A 14,894-nucleotide genomic window follows, 5' to 3' on the forward strand; every position below is an offset into this window, starting at 1 on the left:
TCTTTCGATTCAAGAGCAAGGCGGAGATTCTACGAAGGGCCTGGGGTAAGAAGAGGGTGTTTTGGAACGGGAAGTTAATATACTTCGATCATGATTACCCCCCTGTGGTCCTACAGAAATGGAAGGAAATTTCCGAAGCAAAACGAATATTAAAGCAAAAAACGATTAAATTCCAAACCTCGTACCCTGCTAAACTGAGGGTATTTTACCAAGGGATACAGCTGTATCAGACTGTGGAAGAGGCGACTACAGACATGAACAACAGAGGACTGCCTGTTAGCGTGGTCAAACCAAGGGGAAGTCTGGCTGAGCAGTAATCCCGATCTGCTTGGGAAATAATAAGAGAACCGAGGAAGCTGGGGATGGGAACGAGAGAAAGATATTAGGAAGAGACTGTGAGTTCTCCGAGGACAGCCCTCGCCTCCTCCAGAAGTGCCATAACGTTTGGCTAACTTTAAAAGTGCTGATAAACTAAATGGAAGCAAAAATATACCTATCTCGAGAAATAAATATTATTATGTGGATTTTATATTGCTCAATTTTTAAAAATTCATTCATTCATTCCTTTTTCCCCACCTAAATGAGAGTATGTACATGGGAGGAATACACAGGGAAATCATTTCTGTGTAATGGACATAGATTTTTTTTTACTTACTTTTATAGGTACTGTAACGGGGGCCCTCAACTCACAGGTAGGAGGGGCTATCCCCAACGGCTAGACTTTTCCTCCAGCTCAGCCCAGGGTCATCTGGAGACCCCAGCCTTGGAATCACACCTTCGTTACCTTTTTTTTTAATTATTCGTGTTTCTTGTTTCTTATTTGTTCAGGGAGTAGATCGATTAAGCTATATTCTGCAAATTTCAGTGATATTCTAACAGATGGCTAACACATGGCGAAGGACAAAGTAAAGTTCATTTCTTTTATTGTCAATGGGCTGTTGAATCCAGTCAAGCGCAGCAAAATTATATCAAAATTGAAAAAAGAACAAGCCCATGTAGTATATTTACTGGAAACTCACTTAAGTGATAACAAGCATGGAAAATTAAAGAGAATGGGCTTCACTAATTTGTTTTTCTCCTCATATAAATCAGGACATAGAAGAGGAGTTGCTGTTCTCATCTCAAGCAAGCTAAGTTTTGAAAAAGTATTCGAAATGGGAGATAAGGAGGACAGATATATTCTGGTAAGGGGGAATATAGATGGAAATCCAGTTACTTTATTGAATATGTACACACCCCCAGGAAGTGATATTAGTTTCTTCCAGAAAATTACTACTAATATGGTAACAGAAACAGGAGGTCTCTTGATATGTGGGGGAGACTTAAATTGACAATTACAACCAAAGTTAGACCCTTCCAATAGAAAAACTTATGAAACAAAGTCCTTACATAAGGAAGTTAACACTCTTTTTGAGGATGTTGCTGTAATTGATAGATGGAGGGACCTTTTCCCCGACAGAAGGGATTACACTCATTATTCTGTCCCCCATTCCGTATATACAAGAATAGACTATTTCATAATATTTGGAAAAGGCAGAGACAAAATAATCACCTGTGGAATTGGGACAATAGATGTAAGTGACCATGCACTTACACTTATTTTTATCTGTTGATTGTGACCTACAACCAAAGAATACTATTTGGAAACTAAATTCAAGTCTACTCAATGATCCCTATTTTAAGGAACAAATTAAAAAAGAAATTGGTCTTTACTTAGAATTCAATAATAATGAAGAGGTTTCATCTCCTATTCTATGGGATACTCTGAAGGCTGTCTTGAGGGGAAATTATAGCGATATCTTCATATAAGAAAAAATAAGGAATAAAACATTAGTGGAATTACAAAATAAACTGAAGGAACTAGAAAAAAAAACACAAATTGAGTTTGGCACAGCGTACACTAGAGGAAATTTAAAAAATTAGGAATGAAATTAATAGTGTGGCTACGCAAGAAATTAGAAAAAAATTAATGTTTCTGAAACAGGAGCACTATGAAAGTGGATCTAAATCTATGAAAATACTGGCGTGGAAACTGAAAAAAAAGATAGCAGAAAATACAATTAGGGATCCAAGAACAAAAGTGATAAAAAAAAAATAAGCTTAAGTGAAATTCAGTGAAGCTTTTGAAATGTTTTACAAAACTCTAAATTCCAAAGTTCCAGGAGGAAGCATAACCCAAATTGACACCTTCCTGAGTTCTTTAGAGTTACCCACTTTAAGCAAAGAACAAAATAGAACAATGACTGCTGACATAACTGAAGCTGAACTAAAAACTGCAATTAGTAGGCTTAAATTAAGCAAGTCATCAGGATCAGATGGATATATGGCAGAGTGGTATAAAGAGTTTAGAAGTGAGTTAGTTCCTGTTTTACTCCCCACACTGAACTGGACCCCAAAAAAGGCGCAAATGCCACCCAGCTAGAAGGAGGCGATAATTTCAGCTATATCGAAAGAAGGCAAGGATAAACTGAAATGTGGGTCGTTTAGACCAGTGGTCCCCAACCACCGGGCCACAAAGCATGTGCTACCGGGCCGTGAGGAAACAATATGATTTGGCGATGTAAAACGATATGAATCAGTTACACCCTTCCTCATTCCCTGTCATGCCCGCTGTTGAACTTTAACGCACGCGAGGTCATCAGTGACCCAAGACGCAAATGATCCAAGACGTGCAAAGGAACGGTTCCGTGACCCATTTGTGAATGTCCCCGGTGAATCATCCATGTCAGCGCAGGAAAAAGATCAACTCCTCGAGCTTGCAAATGACGGGGGGCTGAAAAGTATGTTTGACATAACGTCTCTGCTGGCATTCTGGATCAAAGTCAAGGCTGAATATCCTGAGAAAGCCACAAAAGCACTGGAAACGTTGCTTCCATTTCCAACATCATATCACTGCGAAGTGGAGTTTTCTGCAATGAATGCAACGAAAACTAAATTGCGGAATAGACTGGACATAAGGAACCCCCTTCGAGTGTCGCTGTCTCCCATCACCCTTCAATTGGACCATCTTGTTGCAGGAAAACAAGCCTAGGGCTCCCACTGATTCGGCAATATTGGTGCGTTGCAATGATTTTATATGTTCATACGAGGAAAATATGCGCTGTGTGTTTAATATCCAAATGTTACTTAAAATGTTATGATTCTATTGACTTATAATTCAGTGGTCCCCAACCTCTTTTGGCAATTGCGTCACCTCTGATCTGGGCCGACATTTACATGCCAGGCAGCACCTAATCAATTAGCTTGTTTATTTTGGCTTTTTTCTTTAAGGTGTGTTGGGTGTGTTCCGGCCACTGCTGTACCGTTACAATTGACTTATCACTATATTCATGCGAGGAAAATATGCGCCGTGTGTTTAATGTTAAATTTGTTAGGTAAACCCCTTTAGAAATGAAATTGAGTATATTAGCCACTTATAAGTGACTTATAGTTGACTATCACCTATATTCCAGTCGTGATTAACACCACCACCACCCCGCCCCCCTCCCAACCCCCGGCCGGTCCGCAAGAATATTGTCAATATTAAACCGGTCTGTGGTGCAAAAAAGGTTGGGGACCCCTGATTTAGACCAATATCTGTTCTTAATGTGGATTACAGAGTATTTACCTCCATCATGGCCAAACGATTAGAAGAGTTTCTACCCACACTGATACATAATGATCAGACAGATTTTATACAACAACACCAAACACAAGACAATATATGAAGGGCACTTCACATTATGGTTCATATAAAAAAAAAATGAAATTGAAACAACAGTGTTAAGTGTAGACGCTGAAAAGGCATTTGATTCAGTTAATTGGAATTTTCTTTAGAGTTTTATATAGATTTGGTCTACATGACACAATTATTAAAACTATACAGGCACTATACGACAATCCTACTGCCAGGATTAAAATCAATGGATATTTATCTAATAGTTTTACCCTAGAAAGGGGCACGAGACAGGGTTGTGCATGGTCATCGCTACTCTTCGCATTACATCTGGAACCATTAGCTCAATACATCAGACAAAATAAAGATATCAGGGGAATTACTATTAAAGGGACAGAGCATAAATTGGCCTGTTACGCGGATGACATTTTGATCTATCTAGGGCAACCAACAGACTCTTTACCTAAATTGATGCAATCCTTTGAACAATATGGCCAATTATCAGGATACAAGATCAATATAGATAAAACCCAACTACATTCATATAACTATAGCCCACGAAGAGAAATTGAAAGTAGATATCCTTGGACATGGCAAACAGAGTCCATCAAATATTTGGGCATCATTATGCCAAAAGATTTGGCAAAATTATCAGAATGGAATTATCAGCCTATATATAAAAAAAATTAAGGAAGATATAACAAGATGGAACCTAATTCCTTTTCTTGGTCTCAGTTCAAGGATTGAATCTATTAAAATGAATATACTGCCCACACTACCATATCTCCTTCAGACCCTACCAATAGAGATTAACCAAAATCAACTCAATGAATGGAACAAGAGGCTATCAAGATATATATGGCAAGGTAAAAGGCCTAGGGTTCATCTCAAAACTTTGCAATTAGCCAAGGAAAAGGGGGGATGGGGCATTGAGAGAGAGAGAGGTGGCGGGGGAGACATTGCAATTCTTAAATGGTGTGCATATGACTTGGATTTTACACTGAACAAACCGGATGCTAGATTTAAGGGCTGGACACCTGAAGGAATAACAGCTATTTGCAATATAATGAAAAAAGGAACACTGTTCAGTTTTGAAATGCTCAAAGAGAAACACTTATTAGAAAAATAAGGCTTTTATCGATATTTACAGATGCAACAGTATGTTAATAGGACAGTTAAAAATGTAACCAAGGCAAGTACATGTCTGCTAGAGCTATTTAGAAAAGTATATAATTCAGACAACGGTAGTAGAATAATTTCAGGCGTGTATAGGGGTTTGTCAAATCTTAAAACACATTCGATTTCATGCATTAAAACAAAATGGGAGAAGGAAGAAGGGATAATTATATCAGAGGACGAACAGACAATAATATGGAGGTATCAATGGAAGTGTACCAGTTCACAGAAATGGAGGGAGCTTGGGTGGAAAAACTTAATAAGATATTTTATTACACCCTCTCAGAAATCCCATGATGATAGTAACCCCCCCCCCCCACCCCCGTTTGCTGGAGAAATTGTAGAAATCAAAATGCAAACCATTATCATATTTTCTGGGAATGCCCCGTTATCAAAGACTATTGGAGTGGGATACATGATGCCCTAGAAGACATCTTTAAATGTAAAATACCCTTAGAGAGTAAGACCATATATTTTGGGTATATACCTCAAGAATGGTTGAAAATAGATAAATATTTAATGAATGTACTGCTGGTGGCTGGTAAAAAGACCCTTACCAGGAAATGGTTATCGCAGGAGAGCCCAACTTTAAATATATGGATGGAAATTACAATGGACATTTACAAAATGGAGAAGATAACAGCATATGTTAATCATAAGTTGGAACAATTTTATTCATAACGGAAAAAATGGTTTAACTACGTAACACCTCATAGGCCTGATTTTATTCTCACAAGTCAATGAATATGTTGTAAAAAAAAAATCACTCCCTACTCTGTACATAGTTTTCTTCTTTCGATTGTTCTTTCTTTCCTCTTTTCTATAAATATTATGTGGAGATTTGTGACAAATATGATTATATGATATGTATGTACAGTATCTGAAGTACATCTTATGGAAATGTTTGTTTGATGCTGAAATATAATAAAAAAATAAATTACAAAGAAAAAGAAAAACTTGGACAGGTACATGGATGAGAGGTGTCTGGAGGGATATGGTCCAGGTGCAAGTCAGTGGGACTAGGCAGAGAAATGGTTTGGCACAACCAAGAAGGGCCAAAAGGCCTGTTTCTGTGCTGTAATGTTCTATGGTTCTATGGTAATTCAAAGCAGTGACAAAGAATTGCAAAACTAATTCAAATCTATTTAAAACTATAAATAAAGTTAGATAATTACTGTAAAAACAACTTCCTTTTTAAATCTTTTTAATTTTTCAAAATTATAAACTCAATAACAAAGTTGGTACAAAGAGATTGGAAAAATGTTCATCAGCATATATAAAATGAATTTTAAGTAACATAGATATAAAAGCCTTCCAAACTCCTAATGAGATTAAACATTAAAAAAGAAATAAAAAGAAAAAAAATATAAACAAAAAATACCCCAAAAGAAAAAGAGAAAAAAAAACCCCAAGAAAAAAAAATCAAAACAGTGCTAGACCAACAGCTTGTATCGGACACGTTCAATAATGTCGTTAATTCCGCTCCTCTCATCATATAATTTAAGTTTAGAAAAAAGATTCAGAAAGGTCAAATTACATCATATGAAAATGTTGCATAAAAGGTTTCCAAGTTTCTTCAAATTTAACCAAAGGGTCAAAAATATCACTTCTAATTTTTTCTAAATTTAAACTTAATATGGTTTGAGAAAACCATTGGAATATAGTTGGAGGATTAGTTTCCTTCCAGTTCAACAAAATAGATCTTCTCGCCATTAAAGTAACAAAAGCTATCATTCGACAGGCTGAAAAAGACAAAGATCTATGTTCTACCATTGGCAATCCAAAGATTGCCGTAATAGGATGGGGTTTTAAATCGAAGCATAGAACTGTTGAAATAATATCAAAAATGTCTTTCCAATATTTTTCCAAAAGAGAACAGGACCAAAACATATGAGTTAAAGAAGCCACCTCAGAGTAACATCTATCACAAGTAGGGTTTATATGGAAATAAAAATGAGCTAGTTTACCTTTAGGCATATGAGCTCTGTGTACTAGTTTAAATTGTATTAAAGTATGTTTAGCACATATAGGAAAAGTACTAACTGAATGAAAAATTCTATCCCATTTCTCTGTAGGTAGGGAAAGTTGAAGTTCCCTTTCCCATTCATTTTTAATTTTATCAGATATATTTGGCTGTAATTTCATAATTATATCACAAATTATTGCTATTGATCCCTTCTGCAAAGGATTAAAACCTAAAATTTTATCAAGAGTGCCAGAAGGATTGGAAGTCAGAAAGGTAGGCAACATAATATTTTAAAAATTTCTTATTTGTAAGTATCTAAAAAAATGGGATCTAGGCAAATCAAATTTCTCAAATAACTGCTCAAAAGACATAAAGCAATTAGCCAAAAATAAATCACAAAAACATATTATGCCTTTCGTTTTCCATATCAAAAAGGCTTGGTCCATTACCGAAGGTTGGAAAAAAAAATTAGATATAATAGGACTTGATAACATAAATTTATTCAGGCCAAAAAATTTACGAAATTGAAACCATATTCGCAATGTATGTTTAACTATAGGGTTGAAAATTTGTTTATTCAATTTAGATAGTGCAAAAGGCAATGAAGTTCCTAAAATGGAGGCTAAAGAAAGCCCTTGTACAGAATGGCCTTCAAGGTTTACCCAATGTGGGCTTGGAATTATATTTCAATCTTGCATCCAAAATATTAAGTATCGGATATTAATTGCCCAGTAGTAAAACCTTAGGACAGGCAATGCCAAACCACCCTCTTTCTTAGATTTCTGTAAGTATTTTTTACTTAATCTGGGATTTCTATTTTGCCATATATAAGAAGAAATTTTAGAGTCAATAATATCAAAAAAAATTTAGGAATAAAAATCGGTATTGCTTGAAATAAATATAAAAATTTGGGTAAAATAATCATTTTAAAAGCATTAATACAGCCAATCAATGATAGAGACAAACGGGACCATTTAGTAATCAGTTGTTTAACCTGATTAATTAATGGTAAAAGGTTAAAATTGAATAGATCCTTGTGTCTCTTAGTAATTTTAACTCCCAAATATGTAAAATAATCAGTAATCAGTCTAAATGGAGAATTTCTATAAATAGGAACCTGCATATTTAATGGAAAGAGTTCACTCTTACTTAGGTTCAGTTTATAACCAGAAAAGCTACTAAACTGAGCAAGCAAAGTTAATACTGCCGGAATAGATTTTCCTGGGTTAGAAATATATAATAGTAGATCATCTGCATATAGTGATAATTTATGAGTCTCATTTCCACAGGTAATACCAAATATATTAGGGGAGCCACGAATGGCAATAGTTAGCGGTTCCAAAGCAATATCAAATAGTAATGGACTAAGAGTGCAACCCTGCCTAGTACCACGGAATAAATGGGAAAAAAAGGGAATCTTTGGTTGTTAGTAAATACCGCGGACCGGTTTATTATTGACAATATTCTTGAGGACTGGGCGACCCGGGGGGGGGGGGGGGGGTGCCAACGGATGAGTAGCAGTCAAATACATGTGTTTATCCCAAGGAAGACTACAATGACCATGAAGCCTTGCGCAGGCACCAGTGTGCATGCGTAACTTGCGCATGCGTGCACGTCGATTTTTTTTCTACAAATTGTTTTTGGCAATTCGGTTCGGGGGGGGGGGGGGGGGTGTTAATCACGACCGGAATATAGGTGATAAGTAGCTAATATACTCAATTTCATTTCTAAAAGGGTTTATCTAACAAATTTAATATTAAACACACAGCGCATATTTTCCTCGCATGAATATAGTGATAAGTCAATTATCAGGGGAGGACAGGGGAGCTTGAAGTAAGTGCTGAACGAACTTCCAGTAGAAGTGGTAGAGGCAGGTTCGAAATTATCATTTAAAGAAAAATTGAATAGGTATATGGACAGGAAAGGAATGGAGGGTTATGGGCTGAGTGCAGGTCGGTGGGACTAGGTGAGAGTAGCGTTCGGCGGGACTAGGAGAGAGTAGCGTTCAGCACGGACTAGAAGGGCAGAGATGGCCTGTTTCCATGCCGTAATTGTTATGTGGTTATATAAGTCACTTATAAGTCAATAGCATTATAACATTTTAAGTAACGTTTGGATATTAAACACACAGCACATATTTTCCCTGTATGAACATATAAAATCATTGCAACACACCAATATCGCTGAATCAGTGGGAGCCCTGGGCTTGTTTCCCTGCAACAAGACGGTGCCATCAAGGGGTGATGGGAGACAGCGATACTCAAAGTGGGTTCCTTATGTCCAGTTTATTCTGCACTTTAGTTTTCGTTGCATTCATTACAGAGATATGGTGGAAATGGAAGCAACGTTTTCAGTACTTTCGTGGCTATCTCAGGATATTTAGCCTTGACTTTGATCCAGAATGCCGGCAGAGCTGTTACGTCGAACTTTTCAGCCCGCTGTCATTTGCAAGCTGAAGGAGTTGATCTCGCTGACATGGATGACGCGTGGGTAATGACCTCGCATGCGTAATGGCTCAACAGTGGGTGTGACAGGGAATAAGGAAAGGTGCAGCTGAATCATATCCCCAAATCATATCATTTCCTCGCGGCCCGGTAGCACATGCTTTGCGGCCCGGTGGTTGGGGACCGCTGCTCTCTCCAGACCTTTCAATATTTGATAGGTTTCAATGAGATCTCCCCACATTCTTCTAAGCCCTAGCAAGTACAGAGCCAGGGCCATCAAAAGCACCTCATACTTTAACCCTTTTATTCACAGGGTTATTCTTGTGAATTTCCTCTCTTTCCTTGTATAAGGGGCCCAAAACTACTCATGATACTCTAAGGCATATAGGAACAATGTGAAAGCTTTGCAGAGGAGAATAACCAGGATGCTGCCTGGGTTATACTTTATACTTTATTGTCGCCAAACAATTGATACTAGAACGTACTATCGTCACAGCGAAATTTGATTCTGCACTTTCCGTTCCCTGGATTACAAATATTAAAAATTTAAGTTATAATCATAAATAGAAAATAGAAAAATTGAAAGTAAGGTAGTGCAAAAAAACCGAGAGGCAGGTCCGGATATTTGGAGGGCACGGCCCAGATCGGGATCCATTCAGCAGTCTTATCACAGTTGGAAAGCTGCTGTTCCCAAATCTGGCCGTATGAGTCTTCAAGCTCCTGAGCCTTCTCTTGGAGGGAAGAGGGAGGAAAAGTGCGTTGGCTGGGTGGGTCATATCCTTGATTATCCTGGCAGCACTGCTCCGACAGCGTGGGTTAAGTGGGTCCAAGGACGGAAGATTGGTTTGTGTGATGTGCTGCGCCGGGTTCATGATCTTCTGCAGCTTCTTTCGGTCTTGGACAGGACAACTTCCATACCAGGTGTGACACATCCTAGAAGAATGCTTTCTACAGTGCATCTATAAAAATTAGTGAGGGTTTTAGGGGACAGGCCAAATTTCTTTAGTTTTCTCAGGAAGTAAAGGCGCTGGTGGGCCTTCTTGGCAGTGAACTCTGATTGGTTGGACCAACTCAGGTCATTTGTGATATTGACCCCGAGGACTTAAAAGCTTTTGACCTGTTCCACTTGCGCACCACTGATGCAAATTGGGTCGTGCGGTCAGCTACTCCTTCTGAAGTCAACAACCAATTCCTTCGTCTTGCTGACGTTGAGGGATAGGTTATTGTCTTCGCACCATGCCACCAGGTTCTTAATTTCCTCTCTGTGCTCAAACTCATCATTACCCGAGATACAGCCTACAATTGTTGTGTCATCAGCAAACTTAGAGAGCATATCTATGAGGAACAACACACACAAAATACTAGAGGAACTTTCTCCCAGCTTCTAAGGAAATGAAGAAACAATTGACATTTCGAGCCAAGACTCTTCATCAGGATCGGAAAGGAAAGGGGAAAGTGCCAGAATGAAAAAGTGGGGTTGGGGATGGAGGACAAGCTAGATAGTGATAGGTGAAGCCAAGTGTGTGGGAAAGGTAAAGCGCTGGAAAAGAAGAAATTTGACTTGAGAGAATGACTACAGTACATTGTGATAGTACATAACTACACAAGGATATACAGTTGCAAGTAAAAGTCAGTGAACGCTTTGCAATTACCTGGTTTACAGCATCAATCACTCATAAAATGTGTTCTGATCTTCATCTTAGTCACAATATTAGACAAACACAACATGCCTAAACTAATAACACACAAACAATTGTATGTCTCGTCAATACTGAGTACACCATTTAAGCAATAATAGTCTAGGTTCAAAAACTACGTAAACCTCTGGGTAATGCCTTCTACAAAAGCTATTTGAAGTCAGCTGTTCCAATCAATGAGAGGAGACTGGAGGTGTGGGTTGTAGAGGTGCCCTGCCCTATAAAGAAGTCAGGTTACTACAGAACCTGCTCTTCTCAAGAAAGATCTGTTTACCTGTACCATGCCTCAATCAAAACAACTTTCAGAGGACTTTAGAAGAATTGTAGAGATGCATAAAGCTGGAAAAAGCTACAAATGCATTTCTGAAGACCTGCGTGTTCATAAATCCATGGTAAGAGAAATTGTTTACAAATGGAGGAAATCCTGAACTGTTGTTACTCTCCCTAGAGTGGGCATCCTGCAACAATTACACAAGAGCACAATGTGCAATGCTGAAGGAGGAGAAAAAGAACCCAAGGGTAACAGCAAAATACCCTCAGAAATCTCTAGAACTTGCTAAAGTCTCTGTTCATGTGTCCACTATAGGAAAGTGAATGGTGTTCATGGAAGAACGCTATGGAGGAAACCACTGTTCTCCAATAAAAAAAATTGCTGCATGTCTTAATTTGCATAAGACCATCTGGATGTTCCACAATGCTTCTGGGATAATGTTCTGTGGAGAGATGAGATAGAAGTCGAACTTTCTGGCAAAAATACAGCTATATAGGACCCTTGTCAGACCCCACTTGGAGTACTGTGCTCAGTTCTGGTCATCTCACTACAGGAAGGATGCGGAAACTATAGAAAGGGTGCAGAGGAGATTTATAAGGATGTTGCCTAGATTGGGGAGCATGCCTTATAAAAACAGGCTGAGTGAACTCGGCCTTTTCTCCTTGGAGCGACGGGGGATGAGAGGTGACCTGATAGATGTGTACAAGATGATGAGAGGCATTGATTGTGTGGATAGTCAGAGGCTTTTTCCCCAGTGCTGAAATGGCTATCACAAGAGCGCACAGTTTTAAGGTGCTTGGAAGTAGGTACAGAGAAGATATAAGGGGTACGTTTTTTTTTTTTACGCAGAGAGTAGTGGGTGCGTGGAATGGGCTACCAGTGATGTTAGTGGAGGCAGATACGATAGGGTCTTTTAAGAGACTCCTGAATAGGTACATGGAGCTTAGAAAAATAGAGGGCTGTGGGTAACCCTAGATAATTTCTAAAGTAAGTACATGTTCAGCACAGCATTGTAGGTCGAAGGGCCTATATTGTGCAGTAGTTTTTTTATGTTCCTAAATACACACCGCTATGTTTGGAGGAAAAAGGGCACTGCGCACCAACACCAAAGCCTCATCCCAATTGTGAATCATGGTGGAAGGAACATCATGGTTTGCAGCTGCTTTGCTGTCTCAGGTCCTGGACAGCATTCAATCATTGTGAGAACAAGGAATTCAAAATTATATTCAAACATTTTACAGGAGAAGTCAGGGTAGCAGTTCATCACCTGAAGTTTAATAGAAGCTGGATGATGCAACAAGACAATAAGGTGCAACAGAAGAGTAAATCAACAACAGAATGGTTTAAAAAGAAGAAAATCCGTGTTTTGGAATGGCTAAGTCAGAGTCCAGACCTTGACCCATTTGAGACGCTGTGGCAGGACCTGAAAAGGGCTGTTTATCCAAGGTATTCCAGAAATACTGATCAACTAGAACAGTTTTGTATGGAAGAATGGTCCAAAATTCCTCCTCGCCGCTGTGCAAGTCTGATTAGCAGTTACAGGAAACGTCTGGTGGAGTTTACTGCTGCTAAAGGAGGTTTTACCAGTTATTAAATACAAAGGTTCACATACTTTTCCCAGCCTGAACTGTGAATGATTGTTATTTACCACCGATATGTTGCTTTTCAAAAGAGAGAGAGAGAGACGAAGATTAACGGTTGGACTCTCACTTTAAGGCATTGGAAGTAACTTTGGATTTCTACTGAATTGGGTTTGGAGACAGCTCGAAAGTTGCTATGGTGACCGACAAGACATTATTGATGTTACTTTCAAGGACTTGTTGCCTGCTTGCATTTCTTTGCGGACAAAGGAAGGAGAGATTCTTTGAATGACAGGTGATGCTCAGCCTGGTGAAATAAATAGGAGGTCAGATGATACAGACCTCAGGACACATAATCTGGACACTGAATGAGCATTGTTGTGCCCGCAGAGAAAGTGGGTTTGGAAGATCGATCAGGTGGATCGATCCAAATTGCTGTTCCAGTGAAGGAGAAGGGGTTGACTGGTGGGGAGTTGTCTATGTGTCCACCCTTGCCGGGGTGATAGCTTCACCACAGGAAAACCAGTCCCCCGGTTAAAGTCACAGTCGGTGACTTGTGAAGGATTTCGGAGGACGACGAGAAGATCGACGGCATAGGCTCACCTGAAGACTCAACTCTCTCTCTCTCTCCATCGCTACTCAACTAAATACCACGAACTGAACTTTACTCAACATCGTAAGACTGTAGCATTTTACCCCTAGACTTAAAGAACCTTGGTTTTTCATACCTATTTTTCCACACTCACTGATTTACGTATATATATATATATATATAAAATGATAGCTAACCTGTTTGATTTATCTACAATTATATTACTGTATTGCATAGTTACTAATAAATATTAGTAGTTTATAGCAATTCGAGACTCCAAAGCGGTTTCTATTTCTGCTGGTTTCTTTATCCCCGTCATGGGGTACGTGACAATATGTTAAGGGACAGGTAATTTGAGGAAGTACAAGAGAATGGGCAAAGAAATGGTAGATGGAATAGTATTGGGAAGTGTATGGTCATGCACTTTGGTAGAAGAAATGAAAGGGACGATTATTTTCTAAGTACAGAGAAAATACAAAAAACTGAGGCGCAAGGGGAATTGGGAGTCCTTGTGCAGGGTTCCCTAAGGGTTAACTTGCAAGTTGAGTCAGTGCTGAGGAAAGCAAATACAATGTTAGCATTCATTTTAGAGGACTCAACTATAAAAACAAGGACGTAATGTTGAGATTTTTTAAGCGCTGGTGAGGCCTCACAGAGTGAGCAGTTTTGGGCCCTTCAGCTTAAAAAGGATGTGCTGAAACTCAAGGGGATTTAAAGGAGGTTCACAAAAATAATTCTAAGCTTGTATTCACTAGAATACAAAAGAATGAGGGTGACCTTATTGAAACCTATCAAATGGTGAAAGGCCTTTATTGAGTGGATGTGGAGAGGATGTTTCTATGGTGTGAGAGTCTAAGACCAGAGGACACAGCCTCAGAATAGAGGTATGTCCTTTTAAAATGCAGCTGAGGAGGGATTTCTTTAGCCAAAGAGTGGTGAATCTGTGGAATTCTTTGCCACAGGGAGCTATGCACACCAAGTCTTTAAGGTAGAGGTTGATTGATTCTTGATTGGTCAGGGCATGAAGGATTATGGGGAGAAGGCAAGAGATTGGGGCTGAGAGGAAAATTGGATCTATCACGATGAAATGGTGGAGCAGGCGATGGGCCAAATTCTGCTCCTATATCTTATTTACTGCTTTGAAGAACCAAGGGATGCTGGTGTGGGTCCAAGATTTGTACAAGCTAGCAGTGCTACCACCCCAAGGAACCGGTGACCATAAGATACTTGATGCCAAGGACTAAGTGAATTTTTGTGGTTAAGAAGGGCGCTACTTGGGCCATCATTGGACAGGAGTGTTGCACATACATTCCTGATATACCTGGGAGCTAGAAGCTGATAGGGTTAGGAAGACAGGGCAGGAGTTAAATAAGACTCCAAAATCACCAGGAGAACCCTTCAGCTGGTGTTTATTAGTTGTAATATTCCCTGCAGCTTCTAATATCTTGCCTGAGATCACTCTGCAGAGCAATGGCCCACAGGGCAGTTGCATCCATTATGATACAACAGCCAG

General features: G+C 39.0%; 1 protein-coding gene and 1 long non-coding RNA gene across 2 annotated transcripts in view; one reads left to right on the forward strand and one right to left on the reverse strand.

Annotated features, from left to right (window-relative positions):
• Positions 1-14,894, reverse strand: part of snapc3 (small nuclear RNA activating complex, polypeptide 3) — a 65,389-nt gene that overhangs the window by 35,810 nt on the left and 14,685 nt on the right. The window lies entirely within an intron of this gene.
• The window catches only part of LOC140211759 (uncharacterized), a 52,668-nt gene that overhangs the window by 23,729 nt on the left and 14,045 nt on the right, over positions 1-14,894 (forward strand). Inside the window, exon 2 of the long non-coding RNA XR_011889574.1 lies at positions 1,093-1,184. This is a non-coding gene — a long non-coding RNA (uncharacterized lncRNA). The remainder of the gene's footprint in view (positions 1-1,092; positions 1,185-14,894) is intronic.

The sequence above is a fragment of the Mobula birostris genome, chromosome 17 (genome assembly GCF_030028105.1).
Source record: "Mobula birostris isolate sMobBir1 chromosome 17, sMobBir1.hap1, whole genome shotgun sequence".
Classification (NCBI taxonomy): domain Eukaryota; kingdom Metazoa; phylum Chordata; class Chondrichthyes; order Myliobatiformes; family Myliobatidae; genus Mobula; species Mobula birostris.